At 39.8% G+C, this 10,909-nt stretch overlaps 1 long non-coding RNA gene across 1 annotated transcript; it reads right to left on the bottom strand.

The window, feature by feature from the left end:
• Window positions 1-6,687: 6,687 nt before the first annotated feature.
• LOC146554995 (uncharacterized) lies at window positions 6,688-9,052 on the bottom strand. Its single transcript, XR_014889208.1, has 3 exons — window positions 8,937-9,052; window positions 7,130-7,174; window positions 6,688-6,868 (listed from the first exon to the last, which is right to left on the bottom strand). It is a non-coding gene; the product is annotated as an uncharacterized LOC146554995 (long non-coding RNA).
• Between the last annotated feature and the right edge of the window lie 1,857 nt (window positions 9,053-10,909).

Here is a 10,909-nt window from a genome sequence, read left to right as displayed (position 1 = left end):
GCGGTTATTGTGACATTCTGGCAATTAAACGTCCAAGATCTTGATGAAGATATTGTTAAAACTTTCAAAAGAAAGATATTCACAGAACCAAGTTGCATATCTAAGTGCTTCTCATCGGTGCGTGCATTTTTTGGGAGGTTTAAGGGAGGAAACAAAGTTTCCCCTTTATAGTGACATCGTGATATCAACAGCAAGATATTTTCTAAAACTCACTGGACACTTTAAATTAGCTAGTTTTACATTTAGATCAGATCAAGTCATTTTTGAAATCCCCAGGAATGGTCGCGGCAGATGGCCACCCCGCCCTGAGCCTGGTTCTGTCGAAGGTTTCTTCCTCTTAAAAGGGAGTTTTTCCTTCCCACTGTCGCCTCGTGCTTGCTCAGAGGGGTTTGTTCTTTTGGGGTTTTCTTTTTAATACTGTAAGTTGTTACCTTACAGTGTGAAGCACCTTGAAAACACCATTGTTTCCTTTGGTGCTATACAGATTGAAGTGACTTGCACTGACAACATAACTAAGCTGGGACTTTAATTTAACATCAATAAAATTATAAAAATATTACATCTTGATTTCTGCTTGTTTTCATTGTCTGTGACTTAATGAATACAAATGTGTAATTTAACAGATTTTTTCTTTATGTTAGTCTGACCGGTGATTCCACGTTGGCCTTAGGTGTTGGCGCGGATACGCTGCAGCCCCTGAGCCATTAATGGCCCAGCACACTACAGTAAAAACAAAACAACAGCCATCTCTCCAACTAGGAAAGGAAAATAATAAACTGCCTCCTTGGAGGCAACCTGACTCAAAACAGTTGCAGTCCAACTCAGACCGACTGCAATCACTCTCAGGCAGATTGATGAAGATCTGCAAATAACTGTTGTCTAATTTATAAACGCAGACAGATTGCCAACACGTCTGTTTACAATAGAGGACTGTACTTACATGGTTGCAAACTGGTTGTTGTCTTGCTTATATGAAAACATTGCTTTGGAGCAATGAAACTCAAACACATTCATTTTAAAAATGCCTCAAAATGAAATTTTGAAATATTTGGCTTTATGCTTTGAAAGTGCCGTTGTGAGTGGGAGTGTGAAATCCTTACTTGATGTGTTCCCTTTGCCTTTACTGTTTTCAGTTTTATTTGTCATATGCAAGTTAGCACAGGGTCAACATTGCAATGAAATGTGTTTGACGAGCAGCAGTCACTCAGCAGCATGGTACAGTAGAAATATAATAAAATATAATAAAATAAAAAATAGAAAAATAGTAAAGAGCAAAATATTAGAGAGACGTGGTAAAAGAGAAAAGATGACTAAATATATATGTATCTATAAATATAAATATATGTACACTAGTGATTAAATAAGAAAATCTTGAAAAGAAATATGACGGGAGGCCAAATGGGATGTTGCACAGGAATGAGCAGCAGAAAATTACAGTATTACTCAGACTTTTAATAGTCATATTGTCAGTTTTGGCCGACGGTCATGGGTCACTTCCACTAAAATAGCACGAGACTGGAGTAAAATGTACTTTATTAATGAGAACACATGGTGATACAGCAAAGAATCCAACCCTTCTGAAAAGCAAATGGCTTCCTGTCATACTCTACCTGATTCAGGTGAGCATCTGGAATAGACCAAGTCTGGGGGTCAGCAAACCAAAGGAAAACAAAACCCTCCCCATAAGAAAACCACTACAATATAACCAACACGTCATAGACATATGAAGATTTGGAACAAGTCCTATAAATAATTCCATAACATATAAACTTCAGTCTCTTCTATATACATTAAAACAGCGGTCCCCAACCTCTTTTGCGCCACGGACCGGTTTATGCCCGACAATATTTTCATGGACCGGCCTTTAAGGTGTCACAGATAAATACAACAAAATAAAACTAGTACCGGTACCGGAAAAAAAGAAGATTTATTCATAACACACGTGAAAGACCCAGGAAAACAGAGTTAACGATAAAAACGATAACAAAATAACGATAAAAACTCTGAAAACCATTTATTTAAAATGACTGGTTCCCAGTGTTTCGTGCCTGTTTTCAAACAGTCAAAACAAACAGCTCTTGATTACTGTTATGAATGAGAGGAATGATTACAGCGAGCAAAAAGTGCCTCGCCATCGAAACCAATTCATGAAGGGTAATGCTATTAGAACACACTGCAATACAAAGAAGAACTAAATCGTGATTCCCTCCAGAACCGTATTTTTCCCCTTAAGCTGGTCAGTAAAAAAAAAAAAACTATCTGGAGGGCCACCTAAGAGTTTAATGTGCAGGAAAAACATTGGTCTTAATGTCATGAAAAACCTCTGGAAAGTTCTCTCAACCCCAAAACCTGTGTTAGGTATGCAGAAATGCTCCTGGTTACACAAACTGGCCAAGACAAACAAATAAGGAAAAGCACATAGGCCTACAGAAGAATCTCAAATGAAAAATGATGTGTGTGAATAGAGAGGTTGATGGGTATAAATAGAGGCGCACACTTACTTGTGCGAGTACACCAGCACTCAGATTTTTACTACTGTATTCCATGCAAGATTAACTTCAAGGTTTTCCAAGGAATGTTAACAGAAAAATGTTAGAGAGCGGTCAGAAAATTAACCGTATCAACATCGACATCTATGGAGGTGAACATGCTGGTGATAGAAGAACTGCATAAAACAGTGCTCATTCATATTACAGCCTTGTTTGAATAAACTTTCCTTGGGTTGGAGTGCGGGCCAGCTTTCTTTCACTGTGAGCATCCCGTGTGTCATGGTCCCTGTGCCTCCCCGGCCAGCCCAGTGTGGCCACAACTGTTTGTTGTTTTTCTCTCGCTCTGTCTCTCCTACCTGTCTGCCTGGGCGGAGCTCTGATTGGGCTCCTGCCCTTGGCCCACGCACCTGCAGCTGATCGAGTGAATTGCAGTTCTCTGGCTCTTAAGGCTGGGGCTCTGAGCTATTCGTCGCTGGAATATTGAGTAACTCTCGTTAGTATTGCCTGGCTTCCTTGCGATTCTACTGTTCCCGTGTTTGCCTTCAACTTACCCTCGTCTGTGTAAACAGGTTTACCTGGATCAGCCCTTTTGTGACCCCTGGACCCCGTGAGCAGGAGAGTGAGCTGAGCTGCTTGTGTGGAGACTGTTTGGACGAGGAGCAGAGCGAGTGCGAAGAAGTGTGTCTACCCAGCCTATCGATCCCCGGGACCCTGGTGTTCCCCCCCCCCCCCCCCTTCACGTGTATATAGTGCACCAGTGTGATTAATAAAGTGTCGTTGAACTGTGCTACTTCAGCCTGCGCCTGAGTCCGTTCCACACCCGTGACAATTCATCTGTGCTTGTATTCAAGTTTACAGCAAATCATCTGAGAAATGCCTTTGAACTGGTGCCTGTTTCTGGGCTTTTCTTTTGACACAAACTGCTCACAAAGAAGGACGAATGCTTTAGGGAACAAAAGCTTTGGAATGTATTCTGCAAGTACAGGTCAAACGTAATAGCCTCATTGTTTTATAGCAATGCTGAATTAACTTATGTCACTGCAGGACAGTGCAGCCAGTGGGGCTAATTGTTATAGTCACTGTGCACGACAAGAAAGCATTTGACATGGTGAACTGCTGCCACGGTTTTAGAGAGACGTCTGTTTGTAATTAGAAGTAGTTGTTCTGTTTAATTTGGGGTTTTTCTCCTTTGCTTCTGCGTAGAAGACGACCAATCTGCACATCGAGAAGCTGTCCTGTCTTCAGCTAGGAGTCCTTCTCCAGCTGCTGCACATGCTAACAGGCAAAACATCAGGGAGTAATACAAGCTTTTAATGCTTATGTGAACCACAGGCGTGCTTATAATGTATCAACCTGCAGTGAGACTGTAAAAGCAAAATCTTTCTTGATTTAATTTTCAGTGCACAAATAATAACAGATTCAGGAATGTATTCAAGGAAGAGACTGGCAAAGAAAGAGTGGGATAGTCAGGGAGCTGAAGGAAGGAGTACTAAAAGGCTAGGTGCACAGCAAAGAGAGAGGTGTCACTGGCACAGGAAAAGGCTTGTAGTGAGTTGTATGTGAGGCTGGACACTAAGGAGAAAATGATTTTTAATGAATGGCAAGGCACATAAATTGTCCTGGAAGAGAGTAACCAAGTATAGAGATGGAAATGTGCTAATGTGAAGAATGTGTGTTGAGAAGAGAGAAGGAGTACTTTGGATGAAAATTGAATTAGAGAAGGAAGCGAGGCAACTCTGAAGAGGATGGAGACGGGAGGCATAGAGAGGGTAGGAGTGAAGGCTATGATAAGGTGCGAAGAGAGTAACTGTGGTGCTGGATTTGTGGATGTAGTGAAGGTGGACATGCAGGGGGTTGGTGTGACTGAGGAGGATGCTAGAAATAGAGAGATGGAGGCGGATGATCCACTGTAGCGACCTCTAAAGGGAGCAGCCGAAAGAAGAAGAAGCACAAATAATTCTAATCATGCTTTTCTTTTATTCTCAGTACTAAGCTATGTAAAGGAAGTCAAGGTTGTTTCCTCCTACAATCACTTTGTAGATGGTTTAGACTTGTTTAGATTGGTGCTCTGTCTCCCTTTATCCAAACTAAAACTTTGATGGGTTTTTTTTATCTTCACTAAACATTTTTTTGCTTTGTGTTTATTATTGTGCTACTGCAAGTATTTCATATATTAGTCAGTTGATTGTTACTGTAGGGCAGCTCTAGGACAATCCCTGATGTGATGTAGCTTGCTTTTATCCAGCAGATACGACATCTCATGAGGAGGTTCGAACCCTGTACCCTGACCTTCCCACTGACGCACAAAGTCTGGACATCCAGAAGCAGGCCCTTCTACGTGAACAACAGCACAACAGTTTCTATTTCTTTTAATATTAGAAGTCAGTTATTCATTAATGAATACAAATGGTGACTGAAGTTATTTAGACAGGACATTAAACAATAAACTTCCAATAAATTATGAACAATGTGTGACTGAATGTGTTCAGTGAAAGACTTTGAAAATATCGCAGCATAAAACCAGTGTAAAAGTACTCAGACTACTTTTGGGGGTATTTATTTGATGATGCAACCAGAAAATGTGCAGGTTGTGAGTTTAACATTTTCAACACTGGAGAAGAAGTACATGTACACAGACTAGCTAATGACAAACATTTTTTTTTAAATTAACCTTTATTTAAACAGGTTGTTCATTTTTCTGAGCTTACCTGGTGTCTAGTTTCGGTGGCAGTAGCATAAGCAGAGAAGACCCAGACCTTACTCTCCCGAGCCAGCTCCTCCATTATTTGGGGGACACTGAGGCATTCTCTGCTGAGTGCTGTGATCTCCCCAACATGTCCTGGGTGTGTCCTGTCTGTCCTGGTGGGACATGCCTGGAACATCTCACCCAGGAGGCGCTCAAGAGGCACCCTTGTCAGATGCCTGAACCTCCTCAACTGGCTCGTTTAGATGTAGAGGAGTAGCAGTTAACTCGGAATGAGACAGACAGCACCTACTGCTGGGGTGGGCCTACAGGAGGGAGAGCTCATGTCGTCTCTTCAGGACACATCACTGGACCCCAAGAAGCTCTCCCCTGAGCTCCCTTTGGCTGCTGGGGTCGGCATACGTTCAACTTTAAAATCACTCTTGGTTCTTGGCTAGCTTTGTGTTAGCATCCTTTGTGTACTGATGCTTGCAAGAAGCTAAAGTTGCTTTGGCAGAATTTTCTTTCTCATATATGCACACATAAGGAGAGAGATGTTTTATAAGCTTTAGTCATCACCGTGCACTTTTCCTGATTCACACAAAATACAGCAATCTGGCACCTTCCCGCAGGGTCTTGCACGAGTATTAAACATGTTCATTTGTGCTTTGGACTGTCACCAGATTTCTTCTAGAAGTTTCTTGCCAGTCAGCAACTATCTTGGCAACACCACTTGAGTTTGTGTGTTGCATGCTAACACCATTATCATATGTGTAATAATACTAAAGCTTCATCTTATGCACACACAAAAAACAAATATGGCTCCTTCGTGCAGGGTTTTCTGGTATGTTCATTTATGCTTCCCAATTAAAAAAAAGAAAAAAAAAAGAAAAAGCAAACTTCTTGCTTCTCAGCCACTGCGGCCACATCCTCACTGTTTTTTAGACAGTTATATAAACATACTGTGAGTGAGTCATAAGCTTAAATACAATAGTTGAAGGAACAAAAACTTAATGTTTAAAAATACCAGTCAAATCTGATTAAAGTAAATAAATAATAAGTATACAATGTAGTTTTAAGACTTATCTCAATGTTTCGTAACATTAATGTTCTATGAACTCGTGAGTCCAGAAATCTGAATGTCATGAAAAGTATTTATTATTCGTGTATTATTATTTTACAATACAAGGTTGTTTTTCTCCTGATACTTCATGCAAACCACATTTCTCCAGGCCGGTCCTAATCAGCTTACTCAGTATCACTAGATCCAATGCTGCTCCTCCAGCACAGCACACAAAAGTAGGAGAGACCGGAGATGCCATGGCTTAGTTAGGAGACTGTTTGCTTCAAGGCCACTAGAAGGTGCTGCCATAAAACTACAATAAATGAATTGACCTTTTGACCTGCTCACACTCTTTTATGCAAAACCCTGCTGATGTTACACACACACACACACATAAAGAGATTCTAGGTCTGACCAACCATCTCCGCCGTGGGCAAAAAGATGACAGTCAATAAAATTCTAAAATTTTATTTATAAACACAATGAATAATAGTTAAAAGTCCAGTGTCCCATTTAGGTACAAAGTAAAAACACACAGTCCAAGGCCAGAGCCAGCTATGCCACAAAGCCAGTTGCACTCCACACGTTGTTCACTTCAACAGGGGTAGCAATTGTCCTCTGAGACCCACCACCCTGTAAGTAGAAAGCCAGTGATCACTCCATCCTCTGCAACTCAGCTGCCTTCAGGCTACAGCATATAATAGGCCCTAGCCTGCACAGAGCGACAAAATAAGACAATTCACTATATAATTCACAGCCCATCCATCCCAAACATATCAGATCATTAGAGGTTTTGTCACATTACATACCTGCACTGAGAGACAAAATAAGACTAATGACGCTAAATTTAATTACGGGTCATGGACAGCCTTCATAAATGCTCATATTACTCACCCACACTGAATTCCAGCACAGGTTCATCTGGGTCCTGACTATTTCCTGCAAAATAACACAAACGTCATCAGAACATTAAGTCAGAGAAACAACATTTGGAGCTTTTGTACATGATAAATTATACTGCAGTAGTAAAACAAAGTCAAGCAGCAGTACATTTATTAAAATCACCTTCAGCTGTAATATTTAAACTGATTTAGTGTCAATTTAGATTATGTTTAGATTAAAATGAAACTAGTACCCTTGTAATGTCTTTTTAAATTAGAGGTAAATATTTGTATATTTTTTTACATAATATAATTATATTTACTGGATTTTCTCTCTATTGTAGTTTAATATTATAGTTATTACTTGTTTTTTATTGACTTGTCTTGTTTTTACAATGATTTGCTTTGACTGCAGCCTTTAAAGAAAAGACTATCTGTTCAGTAACTATCCATCAGACTGGGTCCATGTTACCAGCCAAATGGGTAATAATTAAAGTAAGTTTTGAATTACGTATATTTGGGTGTTTAGGTGACACTTTTGCAAAAAAAATTATATAATTAGGTTTAAAAAAACTAAACATGTATGTATTTAAAAACAATAAGTGTGTTAGAATTACTACAGCAACAGGTTGTAGCTCACTGTACTGTTTTTGAGCACAACTTTGGTGCTTTTGCCTCATTTTTAAATCAGTGATCCCAGTAGCACAGTCTAAGCAGAGACCTCAGTGCTTGGCAAACAATCAATAGAATCAATATAATTATTAAAAAGAAACAAAATAAATGCCAACCATATAAAAAACATAAACTTAAAGAAAAAACTAAACTTGATTTTATGTCTTTAGGCTATTGTTAACAGCAAGCATGAGGTTAGTGCATATGTATTATTATTGGAAAGATTACTGCAAAGAAAAAAAAGTTGAACCAGGAGGGGGCGATATTGCTCTTCTTACAATGAGTTACATGCAGGCTATTACTTACCGTGTCACTCACATTTATTTCACAAATTAGCTGAACCCACTTAATTCGATTTAATTGTATTTATGCAGAGCTGAATCACAACAACATTCTCCTCGAGGTGGTATAGATTGTAAGGTAGAAAGTCTACAATTAAAAAGAAAAAACCTCAATACAGTGGGAAGGAACAACTCACTTTTAACAGGAAGCACCCTCTGGCAGAACCACGGTCAGGGAGCAAACTATCAAACTACGAGGTCTTTAAAATAAGGGTTCCACAGTGTCACAGTTTTCTGCATATAGTCGATTAATAAATGTTGAGAAAACAACTAATCGATTCAAATTTTTTATTTGAACAAGTATCAAATTGATTTTCACAGAAGCGTTCAATGGAACAAATACATAAATGGTAAACTGACTGCTTTTTATATAGGGTTTTTGTATTTTGCTCGTGCATTAAAAAGCGCTTTATACAACATGCCTCATTCACCTATTCACCCAAACATTATTACAAGCACCTTTTCTACAATTAAGCTAAACATGCATAAAATGTTAGCAGTGGAGATTTGGCACCTGAAAGGACCCCCTTTGATCCACTCCTAGTTTGAGTCTATTTACATTTAAATACTGATACTTCAATTTTGCCTTGGTTTGAGCTCCATAAAGCAGGCAAACCAGAATTAATCACAGAAGGCAAAAACACTGAAACTACGTTTTAAGCTGCGAGCCAAACAAACCAAAGGTAACCGTGTTTTGAAAAGAGCTATGAAGAGAAACAGACAGACTACTGTAATTTCTCAATAAAATGTCGCTTATTATCGCTCACTCTCAAGAACAAAAACGTGAGTAATTTTCCAGTAGCTCACCATATTTGGGATCTTCTAACATCCACACTTCATGTTTAAACGGTGGTGCGGAGGCGGTGTACCGTCGCAGGACGGATGTAGCATTCAGCGCGGTGTGCCTTTTTTTCAGTTGCTAAGCAACAGATTTGTCCCGCCCCCTTTCGTTATGACGAGCCGGGCCAGTCCTTTGACTGGTGACGTTACAAAGAAACCGACCTTATATATAGACCTGGCTGTTCAGTTGAAACGCATTCATACAGCGGGACAGCAGCGCTTTAAACGTTCAAACACGGAGTTTAACACAAAACAACATTTTAGGCATAAAAAACAAAAAAGTGAAATGGCAAGCTCAAACTGTAACACAATGACAAATGATGAAACAGTTCAGACCAATCGGGATAATTCTACAGTGCATGCTTTAGTATCCCTCTTGAATAACTTGTTCAGTGATTTTTCGTACAAGCAGTGGGAAGAGCTTACCTCAGGCTATCCGGATTGCTCCACCGCTAAGCGGCTTGCAGGTTTTGTAGAGGACGTAATGGACCTGTGTGAACAGTCAGGAGCAGTATCACCACTGAGGTCTTCCCAGAACTCCCCTGTACATCAAAACTGTTCTGTCCACACCACCACTGGCAAAACGTTTTTGTCACCTGTGAAATTTTTGGACGATTCTGCTGAGCAGGAGTTTGATACAGCACAGAATATAGATGCTAACAGCCAAGAAACAGCTAACACAGAAGAACGCTGTCAAAATGCTGACCAACACAGTGCTGCAAAAGCAGAAAACAATCCAATTCCAGATCCCCAGCAGCAGAAATCCTGTGTTGAACATGAAGCCAGCATCCCACCGTTAACAAACATAAGTCAAACGGAGTCATATAAAAAGATACAGAATCACAGATCTTCTGTAGACTGTGAGCCACCTGAAAACACCTTAGACTTTGAAAGATGGTTAGAGACATTAATTCAGGCTGTGCTTTCAAAGCTTGGTAAACTTTTAAAGTGCCCTCATTCTCACCAAAAACGTTTGTTGGATCTACTCTTGGACAAATTCAAGTGGATGGATTTGCATTTAGACCGAAAAGTGCAGAATTATTTTGACTGCATTGCTAATGCCATTTTCACTGATATTTGTGACAAATTACATAAATTGTCACTAATATCATTGGGGAGGAGTGGGGAGGAGGATTCAATGAATTTAATGGGACAACCAATATTTAATATCATAACTACTTCAGTATTCCAAGAACACCTGTTGGCAGTAACAATTATCGATAGACTGGAATCATATGAAAAGAAAGAAAGATGCAGACTTTCAGTGGAAAGCTTTGTGGAAGGACTGATTTCCCGGGTTGCAAAAAAATCAGGCACAGTCTTCAGCATTGAAAATGCTGAAGCTATCTCCAACCGGCTTACCATGAAAATCTGGACTGAAATCAGGGAAGAATACGACAAAATCCCCCCAGAGAAGTTCAAGAAACTCTGCGAGAGGGTTTTCAAATCCCTCTGTAAAAGATGGAAGCATGCAGCGGTTATTGTGACATTCTGGCAATTAAACGTCCAAGATCTTGATGAAGATATTGTTAAAACTTTCAAAAGAAAGATATTCACAGAACCAAGTTGCATATCTAAGTGCTTCTCATCGGTGCGTGCATTTTTTGGGAGGTTTAAGGGAGGAAACAAAGTTTCCCCTTTATAGTGACATCGTGATATCAACAGCAAGATATTTTCTAAAACTCACTGGACACTTTAAATTAGCTAGTTTTACATTTAGATCAGATCAAGTCATTTTTGAAATCCCCAGGAATGGTCGCGGCAGATGGCCACCCCGCCCTGAGCCTGGTTCTGTCGAAGGTTTCTTCCTCTTAAAAGGGAGTTTTTCCTTCCCACTGTCGCCTCGTGCTTGCTCAGAGGGGTTTGTTCTTTTGGGGTTTTCTTTTTAATACTGTAAGTTGTTACCTTACAGTGTGAAGCACCTTGAAAACACCATTGTT

Source organism: Mchenga conophoros, linkage group LG17 (genome assembly GCF_057382185.1).
Source record: "Mchenga conophoros isolate Kocher_MC1m ecotype Shallow Benthic linkage group LG17, M_conophoros_male_GT1.1, whole genome shotgun sequence".
NCBI classification, from domain to species: Eukaryota; Metazoa; Chordata; class Actinopteri; order Cichliformes; family Cichlidae; genus Mchenga; species Mchenga conophoros.
Note: the sequence above shows the minus strand (reverse complement) of the source record. Positions and strands in the feature narration are given on the sequence as shown.